The sequence below is a fragment of the Vigna unguiculata genome, chromosome 2 (genome assembly GCF_004118075.2).
Source record: "Vigna unguiculata cultivar IT97K-499-35 chromosome 2, ASM411807v1, whole genome shotgun sequence".
NCBI lineage: Eukaryota > Viridiplantae > Streptophyta > Magnoliopsida > Fabales > Fabaceae > Vigna > Vigna unguiculata.
Window position 1 is genome coordinate 19,320,911 of NC_040280.1, and position 11,638 is coordinate 19,332,548.

Consider the following 11,638-nt stretch of genomic DNA (forward strand, 5'->3'; position numbering starts at 1 on the left):
AATTTGAATGAAATGTTATTTTTTCACTAATTATTTTCAAATAAATTATGCCAATGCATTCGTAGTAAAAAAAAATTATATGGAAATAGTTAAATTATTAAAATAAGTGATATATTTAGAGTTGTTTTTTATTGTAAAAAAGCTTTATGCAATAGTTCTAAAAAGGAAAGTGTATATTTATGATAAACATAAATATATTTTAAGTATTGTGAAATGATCAGTAAGTTTTGATTTTAATCCTGCGATGGTTTTAGTCCCTATAATTAAAAGTATCACTTCTAATTCTTAGCATTATGTGACATTTAATGAAGTAATAAATAAAACTCGTGATTACAATGGGAAATTCAACATCAGTGCATCCAAAATTAACAAGCAATATTTGGTGGCATTACCCCAATAACAAACATGATTATGGACACAGATTACACAATAACCATACCACCCACAATCATTAAAAATTACTGCAATTTGTTCAGCCAAATTCAACACATGGATATTAACATAAAATCACTATACATAAAATTTGTCAATAAATCAACACCAATGCAGAATAATGATCATTAATGTAAAGACTATACTAAGATAAACAGGCACCAATAATATCCAAATATTAAAATTGTAAACTTCCGCAGCATAAGCCATGTATAGTCACACACACCTGATTCATAACTTCTTTTATCAATTCTTGTGCAATTTCAATTTGCCTCTTATCACCAGTAACTTGAACAGTTCTTTCTTTAGAATCATCCCCTTCTGGAAGATGTTGAGGTATCAACTAAAACGTGAAAAAAAGAATTTAATCAAAATTCACAAGGTAAAATCGAAAAAGGAGAATGAAGAGATTATAAAATTGTGAGTTAAATATACCAAAGATTTCAATTTCAAGTTAAATAATTCAGTATACATATACATGAAGACTAAAAGATATGAAAATATTATTTCAAGATCAAAGACAACTATAATTAACACTCAAATGTGAGTGTTCAGCTAAACACACAAGTAACAACAAACATCATGAAATATGTTTAAGTCTCCAAGCCTAAAATAAACTCAATATACAAGAAACATCCTTCTTATCAGATTCAGCAGTATGCATTTAGATGACATTTAGCTTTAGGACACACATCCCTTCATAATGATGATCAATGTTCAGGCAAGGACCATAACGATCTCGGCAGGAAAAAACTAAAACTGCACTCAAGTACAAAACTTTCATATAACTAAGAAATAAACTAGCATTGAATAACTGAATTTAACTAATAAGAGATAACTAAGACACATTGGTTTGACAATGAGTTGGTCACCACTGGTTAGTTTACATAAAATATGCAACAAATTCACATTTCATAGATCTATTCATTAATTTACAATGAGATGTATTTCAAAAATCAGAATGATTTCAAGAAACATGAGAAATCAGGAAGCACTCCATTATATTATTCTTTACCGTGCATTCAGAATCAAAGTATTACAGTTAAATTTTTAAGCTTTGATATAGAGCTCATTATTAGCAGTATAATCCTTTACAAATTTAGATACAATATTGACTACACAGATTTAATACAAAAAGGTTCAAGGTTAACAATAACAACTACCTGGATCCGTGCCCCAGATTTGGTCTGCAGGCTTTTAATTGTTTCTCCACCTCTCCCAATGATTAATCCAACCTGTATAAAAGAAACACAACACTCTTTAAGATACAATAATAAAAAGAACGAATAATGATTTTTTCAAATAAAACAAATTTATAGATTATTAGTCTATCACCTTTTCATTTGGAACTTGTATCTGAATTTGTTCAGATCCAACAGTAGCTTGAGCAGGGGAGAGGCCGCGTGCTACAAGTGAAGGAGATCCCCCAGCATCAGCCTGCCAAATATGAAAATGAAACAAGCATAAGAATAAAGACAAGAAAAAAGTAGACAAACAAGAGCAAGATGAAAAACGGATATGATATCAAACCTCTGCAATCACGGCATTCATTAGTTTTTCTGCCTTATCGATACTTTCCAAACTTCCTATCAATTCCACAGACCTTGTTGCACAGTGGGGATCAGCATCAGCATCCCTAGTGATCTGAATCTTGGCACCTGAATTATATTGTAGGTATCGTATAGTATCCCCAGCCTTCCCAATAAGTACACCAACCTGTGCATAAAAAAGTAAATCATTAGAAAACAAATCCAAGACAGATGTTCAATTAATTAGAAAATAAGACAGCTTCAAGAGAGAATGTAACAAATGCGCATGCAACTAACTTCATTGTTGGTACCTAAAAGGATTGAAGAAAGCATAGCAAAATAGAACAAATTTAAAAATAATAACTCTTGATTGGTTCAGTACAAGTTTCTATATTTCACTCCTGTACAGTTTTATACATAGCATTACACGTGTCAAGTTTGTTATGTACATATAATTCCTTCATCCTTGTATAAATGGCTAGAGCCTTTATTGCATTGACGGGAGAATGATGAGGTCAATGAGATATTCATTCTGAGATGGTATCAAAGCTCCTTTGGGCACTACGGTGGTCAAAACACTGATACGAATATTTGTTGCTCTCTTCTTGTAGATGGCTAATCAGAGCTCCACTTATGGTGATTACCTCACCAATCCCTCACAAGCAGTAGTCTCACCGCTCGCCCTCCCCTCCAAGAATAAGTTGAAGCTTGTAGATGTCAGCACTCTTCCTCCGTCAGCAACAGATAGGCATGGGGGTGGTGATTCATAGACCCATTGATGATTATGTTATGCAATCCATTCTCCGGATTGATCAAGCTTCAGAGGTATGATAGGATCTCCATGACCGTTTTTCTCAAGCTAATATGTTTAGGGTTTCTGATCTTCAGGAATGAAAATAACAAATGATAACAACTTGTACTAAACCAATCAAGAGTGATTATTATTTGGTAATAGACTCTGACCAGTCAATAAATATGATATAGAACCAAGAACCAAAACAGAGAAACCCCAGAACCAAAACAAGTTGAATAAAGGATCGTTCTTTACTTTTCATTGTTTCAAAGAAGGAACATGGTAGTCCGAGGAGGAAATGGACAACTACTGCATCATTCTTCACTCCATTTAAATGAAAGGGTGTGTAGTAAGGTTACAATTTAATGATCAGTGGCAATGAAGACAGGGTACAGCCTAAGCAGCAATAATACAAGCAAACCAAGCAAAAGTAGGTGAAGCTTCTTAAATCAATGATAAATTCCCTATTAAAAAATGTATCTTATGTGTGGGGATTAAAATAGAAAAATGATATATTTTAAGCAGAGAAAAAAGTATATTTTGACTACTACTGTGAAATTTCGATAATGACTGGTTCCATGATGACTAATGTATAATGACTAGTTGCAGTATCAAAACCACATTGACAATAGGAGAAGCCCGCATCCGTGATACAGAGGAAGGTACTTGTAGAAGGACGCAAAGGGTGTGACAGGCATGGATGCATAGGTCGTAACCCCAAAATAAAAAACAAGGAAGTTACAGCAACGCAATAAAAAAAATTTATATTTTTGTTAAGTGGAGGAATTATTATATTTAGTTTACTACTGTGAATTTCAAATGATAATAACCATTATGGTTGTTGAATATGACGAAAGAATTAGTAAAATATGTCACTTAATATTTAACTCCCGTGTAAAAACATTAGCTTTGGTTTTTAGTCCTTATAAATACGATATTTCTCCTCTAAGTCCCCGGAAATATTTTATTATTTAATTTTAGTTCCTTAAAAAATATCAAATAATGTACTTGTTTTATTTTAGTCCCTATAAATGTACCACATTTTAGTCCTTGATTTATATGTTAACAAGACTCTTTTTGATGATGTCACCATTGCTCAGTTGGCTATTTTGTTGACATTCCATGTGATGTCATCACTAAATTTACAAATAACGCTAAAGGCAGGAACTAAAAGCAAAACATCCTCTATTGTGACCATTAAAATGTTAATTAAGTCATATAAATAAACTAAGCAAGTGAGTTTTTCATAATATAATATGGATTAAACCTAACTAAACTGATAAACTAGCTCAACTAGATCCACCCTATGATTCCCCCGTTTCCTCTTTAGTCCCAAACCAATCATGTCGATTGTCACTGGCAATTCATGAGTAAAAATACAGTCAGACAAACACAAACATGACTACTTCAACTACAACAAAAATCAACTGTTAGTGCTCAAACACAGATGCAAATTTTGACTAATATTTTCAAACTGAGGCCCAATTCTAACAATACATTAGAGCCCATACAAGATGCAAACACATGTGCAACAGAACTGTTAATTGCAGAATACAAAAAAGAAGCAAAACTACAAACCATGACAGAGAGAAAATTTCTCAATTGCATTGTGTGCTTCAAAGTAAATGATCAGTACCCACAAAATCTAACACCGACACAAACATGTAATATAATAGAGCCCCATAACATGCATCCAAGAGAATCGAAATACCTTGTTGTTAGGAACCTCAATTCTCCGTGTTGTTACCTCAGCCTCGGACGCGGATTGCTTGTGTTCAGAAGAAGCGTCTTGCTGAAATCAAGTACAGTAAATTCATAGAATATAAATAATATTTTAAAGCAAAATACAAATAGGTAAGAACAACTACGGTGTTCAAATATACAGGAATCCAAAATAAAATATTTTCACAAGCGCACTTAATATAACATAAAAATCTAAGCTACATAATATACACCTTATCATACGGAACCTCCACACTGGGTTGGTTGTCTCCAGAAGTATCTTGCTCAGTTGCGTCCTTAGACTCTTGTTGAGTTTCTTTAGAAGGCTCCTCGGCACTTTCATGTCCAGCGTTCTCGACAGGAGATTCTCACCGGATGTTTGTTGAACAACAGTTGCCTCAGACGGATCTTTGGCAGTAGATTGATCAGGCTCGGGAGTAACATACTCCAAAGCCGATCTTTCCTTGGTTTCTTTCCCTTGATCAGCATCTTGCTCATCTTGATGCCCGTTTGTATCAGCTGTTGACACCAAAACCGGAGTAAGATTTACACAAAAAGGTCCTCACAAGAAAAGTACCATGGGGAGTGATAGAACCACACTCTTTCTAAACCACACCCTATTACACGCTGGAATGTTTTCAGAATCATAAAATGCGATCAAGATTCATTAAAGAGAGTGTAACCCACGTAATTCCATTATACCCAGTAAATTAAGCCGATAATGCAATTTAACTGCTGTGGCGCTAGCATTTAATATAAATCATTTCTCCTCTTTCTCTCTTTCAGACCTAATATATATCATCCTCGAGGATTATTTCACTAACAATATTCTAACGAACAGAAAAAATTATTACCGCCATTGCAAGACACGAATAATTGAATTGGAAAACAAATTGACGATTACAGTACCGGGGACATCCCGCTGGTCGTCGAGGCGAGGACGCTTGTTCTCGGTCTCTCCGGGAACCGCCGCATCGGCCGTTTCGCCGTCGAGGTTGGAGTTGGAGATGGCATTAGATTCGGTGGTTTCGGGCTGCAGATCTTCGAGTTTGCGCTTGTGATCGGAGGGAACGGGGCTGCCAGCAGGTGCCGCAACTTCTTCCTCCGCCATGAGCTGTGAAAGATAAACGTGCGAGCGGGAGTGTGTGGTGAAAGAGAGAGAGGGGTGGAGGGAAATGAGGTGGTTCGAGAGGAATGGATATTTATTGTGTCACTGCCACTCGCTGGTTCTGATTTTAGGGTTACGACCTACGCACCCATGCCAGGCACACCCTAGGCTTTTAGTACAACTGGTACCTACCTGTCTCTCGCGGGCCGTTGGGCTTTTACTACTGTTCATGGGCTCTTTCTTCCTGAAGGCAAATTCTTCCTGCACCCCATGCCCTTCACAATACCAATATTATCCTTATGAGAATCTATTTATAATACCATTAGCACAAAGTGCAAAAAATTCAAACAACCACAAAAAGCATATGTTTTTTTATTACCAAAATAAGAAATTTTAGGAGTTGTGTGGATCTATCCACAAAGTTTTTAAATTTATTAAAGACCTACCTGCAAAGTTTTTAAATTTATTAAGGACCTACCTGTAAAATGTTTAAATTTATCAGAGACTTATTTGCAAAGTTTTTAAAGTTATGAAGGACTATTTGCAAAGTTTTTAAAGTTACCAGGGACCTACCTGAAAAATTTTTAAATTTATCAGGGACTTACCTGCAAAGTTCTTAAATTCATCAGGGACCTACCTGCAAACTTTCTAAATTTATCAAGAATCTACTTGCAAAGTTTCTAAACTTATCAGGGACCTAATTGCAAAGTTTCTAAATTTATCTGGAACCTAATTGGAAAGTTTATAGATTTATCTTGGACCTAATTCCAAATTTTCTAATTAGGGACCTATCCACAAATTTTTTAAATTTATCAAGGACTTACCTGCAAAGTTTTTAAATTTATCAAGGACCTACTTTCAAATCTTTTAAATTTATTAGGGATCTACTTGCAATTTTTTGTTAATTAATGAGAGACCTACCTACAAAGTTTTTAAATTTATTAAGGACCTACTTGCAAAATGTTTAAATTTATTAGGGACTTACCTGCAAAGTTCTTAAAGTTATGAAGGACTATCTGCAAAGTTTTTAAAGTTATGAGGGACCTACATGCAAATTTTTTAAATTTATCAGGGACTTACCTGCAAAGTTCTTAAATTTATTAGGGACCTACTTGCAAAGTTTCTAAATTTATCATGGACCTATTGCAAAGTTTCTAAATTTATCAGGGACCTAATTGCAAAAGTTTCTAAATTTATCTCGGACCTATTTGGAAAGTTTATAGATTTATCTTGGACCTAATTTCAAAATTTCTAATCAGGGACCTATCCACAAATCTTTTAAATTTATCAAGGAGCTACATGCAAAGTTTTTAAATTTAACAGGAATCTACTTTCAAATTTTTTAAATTTATTAGGGATCTACCTACAAAATTTTTTAATTTATCAGGGACCTACATGCAAAGTTTTTAAATTTATCAAGAACCTACCTGCAAAATGTTTAAATTTAACAGGTACTTACCTGCAAAGTTCTTAAAGTTTCGAGGGACTATCTACAAAGTTTTTTAAGTTATGAGGGACCCACCTGCAAAATTTTTTAATTTATTAGGGACTTACCTTCAAAGTTCTTAAATTTATCAGGGACCTATCTACAAAGTTTCTAAATTTATCAAGGATTTAATTGCAAAGTTTCTAAATTTATCACGGACCTAATTATAAAGTTTCTAAATTTATGTGAGACCTAATTAGAAAGTTTAAAGATTTATCTGGGACCTAATTTCAAAATTTTTAATCAGGGACCTATTCACGAACTTTTTAAATCTATAGGAACCTACCTGCAAAGTTTTTAAATTTATCACGGACCTACTTGCGCATTTTTTAAATTTCTTAGGGTTTTACCTGCAAATGTTTTTAATATATCAAGAACCTACCTGTAAAGTTTTTAAATTTAGTAAGGACCTATCGACAAATTATTTAAATTTATCATGAACTTACCTGCAAAGTTCTTAGAGTTATGAGAGACCACCTGCAAAGTTTCCAAAGTTTAAAGTTATGAGGGATCCACCTGAAAAAATTTTAAATTAATTAGGGACATACATGCAAAGTTCATAAATTTATCAGGGACCTACCTGCAAAGTTTCTAAATTTATCAGGGACCTAATTGCAAAGTTTCTAAAGTTGTCAGGAACCTAATTGCAAAGTTTCTAAATTTTTCTGGAACCTAATTGGAAAGTTTATAAATTTATCTAGGAACTAATTTCAAATTTTTTAATCAGGAATCTATTTGCAAATTTTTAAAATTTATTAGGGACCTACTTGCAAAGTTTTTAAATTTATTAGGGACCTACTTGCAAATTTTTTAAATTTCTTAGGGATCTACCTGCAGATTTTTTTTAATTTATCAATGACCTACCTACAAATTTTTAAATTTAGCAAAGACCCATCAACAAATTGTCTAAATTTATCATGTTTAAAGTTAGGAGAGACCCACCTGCAAAATTTTTAAATTTATTAGGGACTTATCTGCAAAGTTCTTAAATTTATCAGGGACCTACCTGCAAAGTTTCTAACTTTATCAGGGACCTAATTGCAAAGTTTATAAATTTATTTGGGACCTAATTGGAAAGTTTATAGATTTATCTGGGACCTAATTTCAAAAATTTTATCCAGGGACCTATTTGCAAACTTTTTAAATTTATCATGGACCTACCTACAAAGTTTTTAAATTTATCAAGGACCTACTTGCAAATTTTTTAAATTTCTTAGTGATCTACCTGCAAAATTTTTTAATTTATCAATGACCTACGTACAAAGTTTTTTAATTTCGCAAGGACCTATCTACAAATTGTTTAAATTTAACATGGACTTAACTGCAAAGTTCTTAGAGTTATGAGGGACCACCTGCAAAGTTTTCAAAGTTTAAAGTTATAAGGGATCCACCTGTAAAATTTTTAAATTTATTAGGGACTTACTTGTAATGTTATTAAATTTATCAGGAACCAGCATGCAAAGTTTCTAAATTTATCAAGGACCTAATTGCAAAGTTTCTAAATTTGTCAGGGACCTCATTGCAAAGTTTCTAAATTTATCTGGGACCTAATTGGAAAGTTTATAGATTTATCTTGGACCTAATTTCAAAATTTTTAATCAGGGACCTATCCACAAAGTTTTGAAATTTATTAGGGACCTACTTGCAAAGTTTTTAAATTTATTAGGGACCTACTTGCAAATTTTTTAAATTTCTTAGGGATCTACCTGCAAATTTTTTTAATTTATCAAGGACCTACCTGCAAAGTTTTTAAATTTAGCAAAAACCCATCAACAAATTATTTAAATTTATCATTTTTAATGTTTTGAGAGACCCACCTGCAAAATTTTTAAATTTATTAGGGACTTGCCTGCAATGTTCCTAAATTTATCAGGGACCTACCAACAAAGTTTCTAAAATTATTAGGGACTTAATTGCAAAGTTTTTAAATTTGTCAGGGACCTAATTGCAAAGTTTCTAAATTTATTTGGGACCTAATTGGAAAGTTTATAGATTTATCTAGGACCTAATTTCAAAAATTTTAATCACGGACCTATTTGCAAACTTTTTAAATTTATCAGGGACCTACCTGCAAAATTTTAAATTTATCAGGGACCTACTTGCAAATTTTTTAAATTTCTTAGGGATCTACCTGCAATTTTTTTTAATTTATCAAGGACCTACCTACAAAGTTTTTAAATTTAGTAAGGACCTATCTGCAAATTGTTTAAATTTATCATGAACTTACCTGCAAAGTTTTAGAGTTATGAGGGACCACCTGCAAAGTTTTCAAAGTTTAAAGTTATGAGACATACACCTGTAAATTTTTTAAATTTATTAGGGACTTACTTGCAATGTTCTTAAATTTATCAGGAACAAACCTTCAAAGTTTCTAAATTTAACAAGGACCTAATTGTAAAGTTTCTAAATTTGTGAGGGACCTAATTGCAAAGTTTCTAAATTTATCTGGGACCTAATTGGAAAGTTTATAGATTTATCTAAGACCTGATTTCAAATTTTTTAATGAGGGACCTATCCATAAAGTTTTTAAATTTATCAGGAACCTACCTGCAAAGTTTTTAAATTTATCAAGGACCTACTTGCAAATTTTTTCAATTTCTTAGGGATCTACCTACAAATTTTTTCAATTTATCAAGGAGCTACGTGCAAAGTTTTGTGAATTTAACAAGGACCTATATACAAATTGTTTAAATTTATCATGGACTTACCTGCAAAGTTCTTGGAGTTATGAGGGAGTACCTACAATGTTTTTAATGTTATGAGGGACCTACTTACAAAATTTTTAAATTTACGAGGGACTTACCTACAAAGTTCTTAAATTTATCAGGGATCTACCTGCAAAGTTTCTACATTTATCAAGGATATAATTGTAAAATTTTTAAATTTATCTGGGACCTAATTGAAAAATTTATAAATCAAGGACTTAACTGAATGTTTCTAAATTTATCAGTCATTGAATGCTGATAAAATTATCAGGGACCTAATTGAAAGTTTAAGTATTTGGGACCTAATTGAAAGTTTCTAAATTTATTAGATACCTAGTTAAAAAATTATATATTTATTGTATATCTAATTGAAAATTTATAAATTTATTAGGGATCTTATTGAAATTTTTTAAATTTATCAATGACTTAATTAAAAAATTATAAATTTATGAGTGACCTCAGTGCATAGTTTTTAAATTTATCAGACACCTTATTGCAAAGTTTTTAAATTTATTGAAGAACTAGTTACAAAGTTTTAAAATTTATCAGAGACCTAATTACAAAGTAATTGAATTTATTAGGGACATAGTTGCAAAGTTTTAAAATGTATAAGGACATAATTGCAAAGTTTTTAAATTTATCAGAGACCTAATTGCAAATTTTTTATGAAGGACCTAATTACAAAGTTTTTAAATTTATCAGAGACCTAGTTGAAAAGTTTCTAAATTTATCCAGAACACGTAATTGCAAAGTTTTTTAATTTATAAGTGACCTTTAATTACAAAGTTTCTAAATTTACCATGGACCTAATTGCAAAGTTTATAAATTTATCAGATACCTAATTTTTAAGTTTCTAAATTTAGCTAGAATCTAATTCGAAGTTTCTAATTTGATTTGAAACATAGTTGGAAGTTTCTAAAATTATCTGGACCTAATTGAAAGTTTCTGGATTTATAAGGAATTTAGTTAAAAGTTTCTAAATTTAGGTGAGAGTTTGTTTAAAGTTTCTAAATTTACATAAAACTTAATTGAAATTTTCTAAATTTATCATAGACTTAATTGAAGGTTTCTAAATTTATCGGATACTCTATTGAAAATTTCTAAATTTATCATAAACTTAATTGAAAGTTTTTAAATTTGTTAGGAACTTAATTAAAAGTTTTTAAATTTATAAAAGACGTTAACATAATATAACCAAATTCAAATTACTACAATAATTAAGACAAATAAATCATCATATAACACACATAACATATGACAATATATACATATAAAATATTATTTGTAAAGTAATTTTAAATATTAGATATTATATATATATATATATATATATATATATATATATATATATATATATATATATATATATATCGAACTAAATATTGATGAGTAATAAAATAATAATATGATATTTTTAACAAATAAATCTAGTTAGGATAGACTTTAACTATATTAAGGAGTAAATTTTAAATATAACACAATTACACAAAAACTAGCTTGTATATTGATATTTGTACCGAATTATATAGTATAAACTTGTCTTGTTATTTATATTATATGTGTGATATCCTATGTACGATTATAACTAACAAAAACATAAAATACAAACAACAAGAATATATATATTCCTTTTTAAATAAAAAGGACTGTATCTGAGAAAAAAAATCGTTAATTGATTGAGAATTTTAATTTTGAAAGAAAAAAAATGGAATAAAAAACATCAACCTATAAATTGTGTATATTTTCCTCACCCATGTTTAGTTCGTTATGTTTTAAAAACATAAGCCTATAAATTATGCATTTTTCCTCATCAGCCATGTGTTTTTGTCATGTTAAACTGTGGTAAAGTTGCATTAAGGTGTT

The 11,638-nt window shown here is 31.1% G+C and overlaps 1 pseudogene; it reads right to left on the minus strand.

Annotated features, from left to right (window-relative positions):
* Positions 1-422: 422 nt before the first annotated feature.
* On the minus strand, positions 423-5,730 carry LOC114169378 (annotated as a pseudogene).
* Between the last annotated feature and the right edge of the window lie 5,908 nt (positions 5,731-11,638).